A 12398-nucleotide genomic window follows, 5' to 3' on the forward strand; every position below is an offset into this window, starting at 1 on the left:
GTTCAGCGTAACAGCGTGATTGAAATTTAAAGGCAATGTTCCCACGTTAGCGGATTGCATTCACAGTAAACGCTGCATATGTCGGCTCAATCGCTTAAGCGATACAGATTGAATAGAGCCCCTAATGTGACTACACCTGTTTAGCCTGTCCTGGTTGGGAATATGATCTAACACACCCATCCTCCCATCCTCCCTCCCTCCCTCCCTCCCTTCCTTCCTCTCCATCTCTGTCCCTCTCTCACTTTCTGTCCCTCCCTCCCTCCCTCGCTCTCTCTCCCTCCACCCCCTCCCTCCTTCCTTCCCTCCCTCCCTCTCTCTCCCTCTCTCTTTCTCACTTTCTCTTTCTGTCCCTCCCTCCCTCTGGCTCTTACTCTCTCTCTCTCTCTCTGTCTCTCTGTTTGACCTGGCCCTGCTATGCAGACTGTCTATCTGTAATAGGACAGACGTAACAGAACAGTGACCTACATTCCAAACGATATGTTTAAAAATCTCTGTCCAACATAATCCCATCCCTCTTCCGCTCTCTCACACACACACACACGCACATGGACGTACACGCACATGGACGAACGCACACACACGGAAATGTGTACTTTAACTGTACTCACACTAGCCTATGACTCCTACTCCACAGACCAGTCAGACCAGCCTATGACTCCTACTCCACAGACCAGTCAGACCAGCCTATGAATCCTACTCCACAGACCAGTCAGACCAGCCTATGACTCCTACTCCACAGACCAGTCAGACCAGCCTATGAATCCTACTCCACAGACCAGTCAGACCAGCCTATGACTCCTACTCCACAGACCAGTCAGACCAGCCTATGACTCCTACTCCACAGACCAGTCAGACCAGCCTATGAATCCTACTCCACAGACCAGTCAGACCAGCCTATGAATCCTACTCCACAGACCAGTCAGACCAGCCTATGACTCCTACTCCACAGACCAGTCAGACCAGCCTATGAATCATACTCCACAGACCAGTCAGACCAGCCTATGAATCCTACTCCACAGACCAGTCAGACCAGCCTATGACTCCTACTCCACAGACCAGTCAGACCAGCCTATGAATCCTACTCCACAGACCAGTCAGACCAGCCTATGACTCCTACTCCACAGACCAGTCAGACCAGCCTATGACTCCTACTCCACAGACCAGTCAGACCAGCCTATGAATCCTACTCCACAGACCAGTCAGACCAGCCTATGACTCCTACTCCACAGACCAGTCAGACCAGCCTATGACTCCTACTCCACAGACCAGTCAGACCAGCCTATGACTCCTACTCCACAGACCAGTCAGACCAGCCTATGACTCCTACTCCACAGACCAGTCAGACCAGCCTATGAATCCTACTCCACAGACCAGTCAGACCAGCCTATGAATCCTACTCCACAGACCAGTCAGACCAGCCTATGACTCCTACTCCACAGACCAGTCAGACCAGCCTATGAATCATACTCCACAGACCAGTCAGACCAGCCTATGAATCCTACTCCACAGACCAGTCAGACCAGCCTATGACTCCTACTCCACAGACCAGTCAGACCAGCCTATGAATCCTACTCCACAGACCAGTCAGACCAGCCTATGACTCCTACTCCACAGACCAGTCAGACCAGCCTATGAATCCTACTCCACAGACCAGTCAGACCAGCCTATGAATCCTACTCCACAGACCAGTCAGACCAGCCTATGACTCCTACTCCACAGACCAGTCAGACCAGCCTATGAATCATACTCCACAGACCAGTCAGACCAGCCTATGAATCCTACTCCACAGACCAGTCAGACCAGCCTATGACTCCTACTCCACAGACCAGTCAGACCAGCCTATGAATCCTACTCCACAGACCAGTCAGACCAGCCTATGACTCCTACTCCACAGACCAGTCAGACCAGCCTATGAATCCTACTCCACAGACCAGTCAGACCAGCCTATGACTCCTACTCCACAGACCAGTCAGACCAGCCTATGACTCCTACTCCACAGACCAGTCAGACCAGCCTATGACTCCTACTCCACAGACCAGTCAGACCAGCCTATGACTCCTACTCCACAGACCAGTCAGACCAGCCTATGAATCCTACTCCACAGACCAGTCAGACCAGCCTATGAATCCTACTCCACAGACCAGTCAGACCAGCCTATGACTCCTACTCCACAGACCAGTCAGACCAGCCTATGACTCCTACTCCACAGACCAGTCAGACCAGCCTATGAATCATACTCCACAGACCAGTCAGACCAGCCTATGAATCCTACTCCACAGACCAGTCAGACCAGCCTATGACTCCTACTCCACAGACCAGTCAGACCAGCCTATGAATCCTACTCCACAGACCAGTCAGACCAGCCTATGACTCCTACTCCACAGACCAGTCAGACCAGCCTATGACTCCTACTCCACAGACCAGTCAGACCAGCCTATGAATCCTACTCCACAGACCAGTCAGACCAGCCTATGACTCCTACTCCACAGACCAGTCAGACCAGCCTATGACTCCTACTCCACAGACCAGTCAGACCAGCCTATGACTCCTACTCCACAGACCAGTCAGACCAGCCTATGACTCCTACTCCACAGACCAGTCAGACCAGCCTATGAATCCTACTCCACAGACCAGTCAGACCAGCCTATGACTCCTACTCCACAGACCAGTCAGACCAGCCTATGAATCATACTCCACAGACCAGTCAGTATTCCTTTTCACAGCTACAAGTCAGGCCTTTGTCCCAGATGTGTCAAAGGGCACAACATTCTATACACAGTACAGTCAAAATAAAAACTGAAACATGATGTGTGAATGTAGTACAGCTGCAAACCAATGAATTACTAAGTAAACTCTCTCTCTATTTCTGTTCATGAATGGAATCTCTGCTGAATGTCCAGAGAGCTCTAGAGAAGCACATGGACCGTCTCTTTGTCTGTCACACACCCGGTATCTGAGAGCGTCAGAAGCACACTTTCAGTACGCCACTCAGTGGCACTTTGGTATACAGAGACCGAAGAGCGGTTTGAAGCTGTTGGGAGTTCTTTCATTTACTCAAAGACACACGTACAGTGCCTTTGGAAAGTATTCAGACCCCTTGACTTTTTCCACTTTGTTACGTTACAGCCTTATTCTAAAATTGATTAAATTGTTTTTTCCCCCTCATCAATCTACACACAATACCCCATAATGACAAAGCAAAAACAGAAACTTTTGCAAATGTATTAAAAATAAAAACAGAAATACCTTATTTACGTAAGTATTCAGACCCTTTGCTATGAGACTCGAAATTGAGCTCAGGAGCATCCTGTTTCCATTGATCATCCTTGAGATGTTTCTACAACTTGATTGGAGTCCACCTGTGGTAAATTCAATTGATTGGACATGATTTGGAAAGGCACACACCTGTCTATATAAGGTCCCACAGTTGACAGTCAATGTCAGAGCAAAAACCAAGACATAAGGTCGAAGGAATTGTCCGTAGAGCTCCGTGACAGGATTGTGTCGAGGCACAGATCTGGGGAATGGTACAAAAGAAATTCTGCAGCATTGAAGATCCCCAAGAACACAGTGGCCTCCATCATTCTTAAATGGAAGAAGTTTGGAACCACCAAGACTCTTCCTAGAGGTGACCAAGAAGCCAATGGTCACTCTGACAGAGCTCCAGAGTTCCTCTGTGGAGATGGGAGAACCTTCCAGAAGGACAACCATCTCTGCAGCACTCCACCAATCAGGCCTTTATGGTAGAGTGGCCAGACGGAAGCCACTCCTCAGTAAAAGGCACATGACAGCCCGCTTGGAGTTTGCCAAAAGGCACCTAAAGGACTCAGACCATGAGAAAGAAGATTCGCTGGTCTGATGAAACCAAGATTGAACTCTTTGGACTGAATGCCAAGCGTCACGTCTGGAGGAAACCTGGCACCATCCCTACGGTGAAGCATGGTGGTGGCAGCATCATACTGTGGGGATGTTTTTCAGCGGCAGGTCCTGGGAGACTAGTCATGATCAAGGCAAAGATGAACGGAGCAAAGTACAGAGAGATCCTTGATGAAAACCTGCTCCAGAGTGCTCAGGACCTCAGACTGGGGCGAAGTTTCACCTTCCAACAGGACAACAACCCTAAACACACAAACAAGACAACGCAGGAGTGGCTTCGGGACAAATATCTGAATGTACTTCAGTGGCCCAGCCAGAGCCCGGACTTGAACCCGATCGAACATCTCTGAAGGCATGAAAATAGCTGTGCAGCGACGCTCCCCATTCAACCAGACAGAGCTTGAGAGGATCTGCAGAGAAGAATGGGAGGAACTCCCCAAATACAGGTGTGCCAAGCTTGTAGCGTCATACCCAAGAAGACTCGAGGCTGTAACCGCTGGCAAAGGTGCTTCAACAAAGTACTGAGTAAAGGGTCTGAATACTGATGTAAATGTGATATTTCAGTTTTTGTATTTTTATAAATTTGCAAACATTTATAAAAACCTGTTTTTGCTTTGTCATTATGGGGTATTGTGTGTAGATTAATGAGGCAAAACATTGTTTTCATCCATTTTAGAATAAGGCTGTAACCTAACAAAATGTGGAAAAAGTCAAGGGGTCTGAATACTTTCCGAAGGCACTGTATACACACACACACACACACACACACACACTGCAACCACATGCTCAACTGAAGGAACTCTGTTTATTTTTCTATCACACATGTTCCACAGCTATGCAACAGGGAACTGTGTCTGACTCTGAACACTCTATGAGGGAGCGATATATTCAGCACTGAAGCTCTTCCTATGCATAGATGTGACATCATGTGACAGTGCCACACACACACACACACACACACACACACCATTCTACAGAACATATCTTATCGATGTCCTTTAGGATCATTTTCAGCCAGCCAGTCAATTTCTTATCCTCAGGCTGAAACCATCCGTTCGTAAAAGTTTTCACTACCTTCACAAAGCTTTATAATAAGTACTGCAAATCAGCCAGGAAGTGTGTTATTATGAAGGGGAAACTATCAGTTTAAACTGTCAAGAGAGCAGCAGAGCAGATCACGCCACACACACACGTACACACGTACACACACACACACATATACACCCTCCACCCAGTGATGGGTGGGTAAACTATAAACTCCAGTGGGTGATCGAGATAAGACGAACAACCACCGATATAAACCAGAACATATGACATTTTCAAAACTGCATTGTTTGTCTGCATTTTCATGCAGGTCTATAGGGAAGGCCTAATGTCATTTTCTGTAGTAAAAAATGACTAAAGGCACATCAGGTCATCCCTATCAAAATAGTTCATTTGGACTGGACACTAGAAAAGTCCAGAAAAATAGGATGTGGAGATGTTTATATTGAAATGTGTCATCTTTTTATTCACGTTAATGTTCTTAGTATCTCATATGAGCTGCACTGCAATTAGGGTTTCTGTATTGTAAAGTGCACCAGTGTAAAAGGCCCTTAGCTGACTCTAAAATGGTGTATTCTATACCCATTTGAAGAGAAACAAGTTATTAATGTGTTTGATAAGATTACAGATTCTCTCAACCACTGTACTACTAACCTCTTTCTCTGCTTGGTTACTCTCTCTGTCTAAAGCAAATTTATTTTGTTATGAGAACTTATACTAGCCTATCTTTGGTTAAGATTATAGCTAGCTTAATTAATTTCAGTCAACTGCTCCTGCTGAGGTCAGGCTCCGTTTAACTTCAGCTTCTAACTTCATCCTTCTAGCCAGCAAGTTATAGCTAGCTATCTGGCTAACAGTAGCCAGAGCCCTTGAGCTAGCTATCTATCTAGCTAGCCATCTGATTGAAATATCAGCGACTATCTACGCTCATTATCTGAGAGTCCGTTTTTTTGCGATTGGGGGATGTCTGTTGACACGGGACGTTTTAAAAAACGAGTCGAGGGACTTTTTAAAAATTGCCTTATGTCCGGCCACTGTCAGCAGCGTCTCTTTCTACTTTCCACTTGCCAGCATTGGTCTGGGCTGAGGTAGTTCACTTCACGTCTCGGCCTGTGCCATGGGCAGAGTTTGCCGTTGGACAGAGCGGTGAATGAATGCGCTGCTAACAAGGCAAATCCAGGGGGAGTAGGCGAACATAACGAGCATCCCTGATCATTACTAAAATAAAAAGGTGCGTAAACAACGCCAGGGTTGTGGGTTCGATTCCCACGGGGGGCCAGTATGAAAAAAAAAATTATGCACTCACTAACTGTAAGTCGCTCTGGATAAGAGCATCTGCTAAATGACTAAAATGTAAAATGTAAACGGCGCTTACCCTCCACTACATCCCTGCCTCCACTGCTGTGTTGTGGGCGGTAGGTAGCTTAGTGGGTAAGAGCCTACTTACAGTGAGGGAAAATAGTATTTGATCCCCTGCTGATTTTGTACGTTTGCCCACTGACAAAGACATGATCAGTCTATAATTTTAATGGTAGGTTTATTTGAACAGTGAGAGACAGAATAACAACAAAAAAATACAGAAAAACGCATGTCAAAAATGTTATAAATTGATTTGCATTTTAATGAGGGAAATAAGTATTTGACCCCTCTGCAAAACATGACTTAGTACTTGGTGGCAAAACCCTTGTTGGCAATCACAGAGGTCAGACGTTTCATGTAGTTGGCCACCAGGTTTGCACACATCTCAGGAGGGATTTTGTTCCACTCCTCTTTGCAGATCTTCTCCAAGTCATTAAGGTTTCGAGGCTGACGTTTGGCAACTCGAACCTTCAGCTCCCTCCACAGATTTTCTATGGGATTAAGGTCTGGAGACTGGCTAGGCCACTCCAGGACCTTAATGTACTACTTCTTGAGCCACTCCTTTGTTGCCTTGGCCGTGTGTTTTGGGTCATTGTCATGCTGGAATACCCATCCACGACCCATTTTCAATGCCCTGGCTGAGGGAAGGAGGTTCTCACCCAAGATTTGACGGTACATGGCCCCGTCCATCGTCCCTTTGATGCAGTGAAGTTGTCCTGTCCCCTTAGCAGAAAAACACCCCCAAAGCATAATGTTTCCACCTCCATGTTTGACGGTGGGGATGGTGTTCTTGGGGTCATAGGCAGCATTCCTCCTCCAAACACGCCGAGATGAGTTGATGCCAAAGAGCTCAATTTTGGTCTCATCTGACCACAACACTTTCACCCAGTTCTCCTCTGAATCATTCAGATGTTCATTGGCAAACTTCAGACGGGCATGTATATGTGCTTTCTTGAGCAGGGGGACCTTGCGGGCGCTGCAGGATTTCAGTCCTTCACGGCGTAGTGGGTTACCAATTGTTTTCTTGGTGACTATGGTCCCAGTTGCCTTGAGATCATTGACAAGATCCTCCCGTGTAGTTCTGGGCTGATTCCTCACCATTCTCATGATCATTGCAACTCCACAAGGTGAGATCTTGCATGGAGCCCCAGGCCGAGGGAGATTGACAGTTCTTTTGCGTTTCTTCCATTTGCGAATAATCGCACCAACTGTTGTCACCTTCTCACCAAGCTGCTTGGCGATGGTCTTGTAGCCCATTCCAGCCTTGTGTAGGTCTACAATCTTGTCCCTGACATCCTTGGAGAGCACTTTGGTCTTGGCCATGGTGGAGAGTTTGGAATCTGATTGATTGATTGCTTCTGTGGACAGGTGTCTTTTATACAGGTAACAAGCTGAGATTAGGAGCACTCCCTTTAAGAGTGTGCTCCTAATCTCAGCTTGTTACCTGTATAAAAGACACCTAGGAGCCAGAAATCTTTCTGATTGAGAGGGGGTCAAATACTTATTTCCCTAATTAAAATGCAAATCAATTTATAACATTTTTGACATGCGTTTTTCTGGATTTTTTTGTTGTTATTCTGTCTCTCACTGTTCAAATAAACCTACCATTAAAATTATAGACTGATCATTTCTTTGTCAGTGGGCAAACATACAAAATCAGCAGGGGATCAAATACATTTTTCCCTCACTGTATATCCTTTAGGCCTACAGAATTAGCCTATACAGCCTGAGATTGGTTTGGATGCTGGTTTGATAGAAAAGTCATCCATGCCACAGCTGTGTAGTCCTACCGTGGGGAGAGTTAATAAAAGATGAATCATTGAAGAGAGAACTTATTCTGATATTTCTTATACCTATCCATGCCTTACACAATCAATAAATCAGCAGCCTTTCAACATTAGGCTACAATATTTTCTGCGGCTAAACCTATGTATATCAGTCTACCGCACACGTAGGTAAGAAAATAAAAACTTTAATAAAGTTGATCAGGAAGAATGTGTCGGTAACTCTGCATTATAGTATAACTTTTTTTGAACGAAAGCCACGAAACTAGCGCATTAATTAGTCCCTCATCTTTATGCTGACAAATATCACACTTGACTCGAGTCATTCAACATTAGTTAACAAACTGTTATTTTAAATAAATAAAATACCCGAATAAAATAATAATAAAATAGCAAAACTGCCTACTAAATAGGCCAAGTGTCACGTTCGTTGAAGTACGGGTCAGACCAAGGCGCAGCGTGATATACGTACATGTTTATTAACGTAATAAACACTTGACAAAACAATAAACGAAACGTGAAGTCCAAGGTAGCGCGCACACACAACATACCTTACCAGGAACAAGATCCCACAACCCACTAGTGCCAATAGGCTGCCTAAGTATGATCCCCAATCAGAGACAACGAGCTACAGCTGCCTCTGATTGGGAACCACACCGGCCAACATAGATCTACACATAATAGATCGAAACATAGAAAACACACAACAAAGAACATACACACCCTGACTCAACATTTAAGCCTCCCCTGAGTCAGGACGTGACACCAAGCCTAAATGAATAAATTAGATAGCCTGAATAAACTAGTAAATTGAAGAAATAAAACAATTAAATTAACATTTTCAGGTCCTGAAAATATGGGCGACCTTTTCCTTCTCCATATCCACAATGTGCATAAATTAGCAAATAGACGATTTGCCTGTCGGTTTTTCCTCCCTGTACTCTCTTTCATTCAGTTTATTCTTCACATCAGCAAAGAACAACTCAATGTTTCAGAAACTCACTTTATATAGACTAAGGGCTATCTCTCTTTTCCGCTGCGTCTTCCTCCTCTCCCACATCAAGTAGCCCGTTTTACCCCGCGTCATGTGCAGTGTTCAGTGGCTTGTTTTCATAAAGGGAATATGCTGTTTTGTCACAAAATGACATTGACACATTTGATGAAAGGGGTTAGGGTTAGGTTTAGGGTTAACCCCTGACAGTCATTTAAGATAACACAATGTAAATGTGTGACATTTGCGTTTATGTTGTTTAGGAACCAAACTCTTCAAATATAATTTCGGATTCTGACGGTATTTCACATATTTTCACACAGATCCAAGGCTGTGGCCACCGAGCGGATTCCGACCCAGGATCAGACCCGGGATCCGAGGGTTAACTACAAAATGTGGGATCCGATCTCGGGTAATCGGGTTCGGATAGATCCGTGAAGACCTGTACAGATCCTACACCACTGCCCTGCCCAACACAACCGGACTGACTCCTCCATATCCCTGTGCACTTGTGGGATGGTGTGCGTGCACAAAGTTAGTTGTGTGACGTGTGTATATTGTTGTTCATAGTGAGTTGTGTGTATATTGTTGTTCATAGTGAGTTGTGTGTATATTGTTGTTCATAGTGAGTTGTGTGTATATTGTTGTTCATAGTGAGTTGTGTGTATATTGTTGTTCATAGTGAGTTGTGTGTATATTGTTGTTCATAGTGAGTTGTGTGTATATTGTTGTTCATAGTGAGTTGTGTAACTACTGCCAATTGTATGTTGCGTCTGTGTTTACTTTGTTATGCAATATGTGCAGGTAGCATATACAGTACATTTATACAGTCCTTCCTTTGTTAATAGCTTTGTTATGTGGGCTATTAGTTGTTGTATTGGGTAACAACACTTTATATGGATAGTCCATCCATAGATGCTCTAAGACTATATACAGACTATCAGTAACAGTTCAACTAACTATCTACTAACCCTAACCCTAACCTTAACCCTTCTCCTAACCCTAAACTTAACCCTTACCCTAACCCTAACCTTAACCCTTATCCTAACCCTAAACTTAACCCTTACCCTAACCCTAACCTTAACCCTTCTCCTAACCCTAAACTTAACCCTTACCCTAACCCTAACCTTAACCCTTATCCTAACCCTAAACTTAACCCTTACCCTAACCCTAACCTTAACCCTTATCCTAACCCTAAACTTAACCCTTACCCTAACCCTAACCTTAACCCTTATCCTAACCCTAAACTTAACCCTTATCCTAACCCTAAACTTAACCCTAACCCTAACCCTAACCTTAACCCTTATCCTAACCCTAAACTTAACCCTTACCCTAAGCCTAACCTTAACCCTTATCCTAACCCTAAACTTAACCCTTACCCTAACCCTAAACTTAACCCTTATCCTAACCCTAAACGTAACCCTTACCCTAACCCTAACCTTAACCCTTATCCTAACCCTAAACTTAACCCTTACCCTAACCCTACACTTATATATATATATATATATATATTATTTTTTTACACTTAACCCTTATCCTAACCCTAAACTTAACCTTACCCTAACCCTTACTCTAAACCTAACTCTAACCGTAACCTTAGCAAGCAGTTGCTTATCAACAGATAGTTTGTTGATAGTATGATCATCTGTAGAGCATGTACAGATGGAAAATCCGGACTACCCAAATAAAGTGTGACCTTGTGTTGTGTACCTCTGTTTCTGTCCATTACAGAAACACTACCATTCCACTACAGCCCCATGTACCTGAATTTTACTGTGTGTGAATAAAGTTCCTGTGTGTTAACTCTTGGGCTGACTTATTCCCCTTTAACCGGGGGTGGTGTCAGTGGGTCACAGATCAGCAGAGAGCCGGGTTGCTCTTTTTCACCGGCAGTGGGCCTGCATGTACAGTAAATCAAGGAGAGTTGGAATCATAGTGTTACAAATTTTAGGGACTCTACTGGAGTTATCTTGACAATAAACAGAGTGATATGCTCTCTGGAGTTAGTGTTGATAACTGGTGTTCATTTGGGTTGTGTACTTTTAACTTTATCAGAGACAGGGAGTGAAATCTTCAGATATAGGATCTTAATTTGAGCCAGTTTGCTACAGCAGGAAAATAATCCTGCTGCAACAAGAAATACATTTTTCGTTAGGGAAAATGAAGTCCGAAATTTCGAAGTGGAAATTACAAACTTCAGAAGCCTTTTTAAACCTCAAATACACTACAAGTTCTCCTGCAACATGGTGATCAAATTAAGATCCTACATCTGTATGGAGTATCCACACACCCTTTAAACTTCTTTGAAGTACACTGCAAGAAGTGGTAAATTCACAGTGTTAATGTTTTTTAACTCATATTTCCCAGAATGCTATGTTACAGGTAGATTTTTAGAATAGTTTGTTTCAATATCTGTGTTTTCGCATGTACATTGACTGCTAAATGCTGTAAATGTAAATGTTATTGATTTTATGCTTCACAAAGATAAATAACACATTTTTCTAATTCTAACTAATTCAATCTGTAAGTGGTTGGATTTACAAAGCAAACAGCTAGAGTAAAAATGTACTCTGAAGCAGTTGTTAATTCAAAACAACACAGAAAAGTGTAAAATGGCATGGGAGTGAATTAAAAGCGACACTGAAAGTGTGAAATGGCATGTTGAGTTACATTTAATAAACTCCATGAGAGTTCATTGGATATTTACTCAATTTAGTGTCGTTAAAAAAATACAATAATCAACCCCATGACCAGAGTGGTGTTAACTCAACATGGGGGTAGGATCATATAAACCCCAAAATGCTGTTGAATTTAAATCCATGGGAGTTGAATTAACTCTTATTGCGATTTTACTGTGTGGGCTGGGCTATCCCAGATGAAACATTAGGCTCCATGCTGTCATGGGGCCAGAAAGGACAGCAGAGGACAGAGGAGGGGAAAGGCCCCTTGACCCCTGGTTTCTTTGGCCCCTGTGGTTGGAAGATAGCCGCAGGGACCCCGTGAAGCACTCCTTACGTCACATCCTTTGTTTACCACAGTTGTCAAGCACAGTATGCTTTTCTTTGTCATATAGTAGTATGTCAATGCAATCTCATCATCCAGTACATTCTGTCCTCTCCAACTGACCCATCATTTTTCTATCCTCAACCCTTTACATGCTCTCTCTCCTCCCACTTCATTTCACCATATCTTATGGAGAACCCAGAGCAGACACACACACACACACACACACACACACACACACATCATAAACTGTCACAGACCAACAGACTACGCCTCATGTGTCCTCTCAGTCAGTCCATAGCATAGCATCGCCACAGGCAGGTGACAACTTAGAGAAGTAG

The 12398-nt window shown here is 44.0% G+C and overlaps 1 protein-coding gene across 1 annotated transcript in view; it reads right to left on the reverse strand.

Annotated features, from left to right (window-relative positions):
- Positions 1-12398, reverse strand: part of LOC311110697 (uncharacterized protein) — an 89456-nt gene that overhangs the window by 72765 nt on the left and 4293 nt on the right.

This window comes from Coregonus lavaretus, assembly GCF_964263955.1.
Source record: "Coregonus lavaretus genome assembly, chromosome: 36".
In the NCBI taxonomy this organism is placed as follows: Eukaryota; Metazoa; Chordata; class Actinopteri; order Salmoniformes; family Salmonidae; genus Coregonus; species Coregonus lavaretus.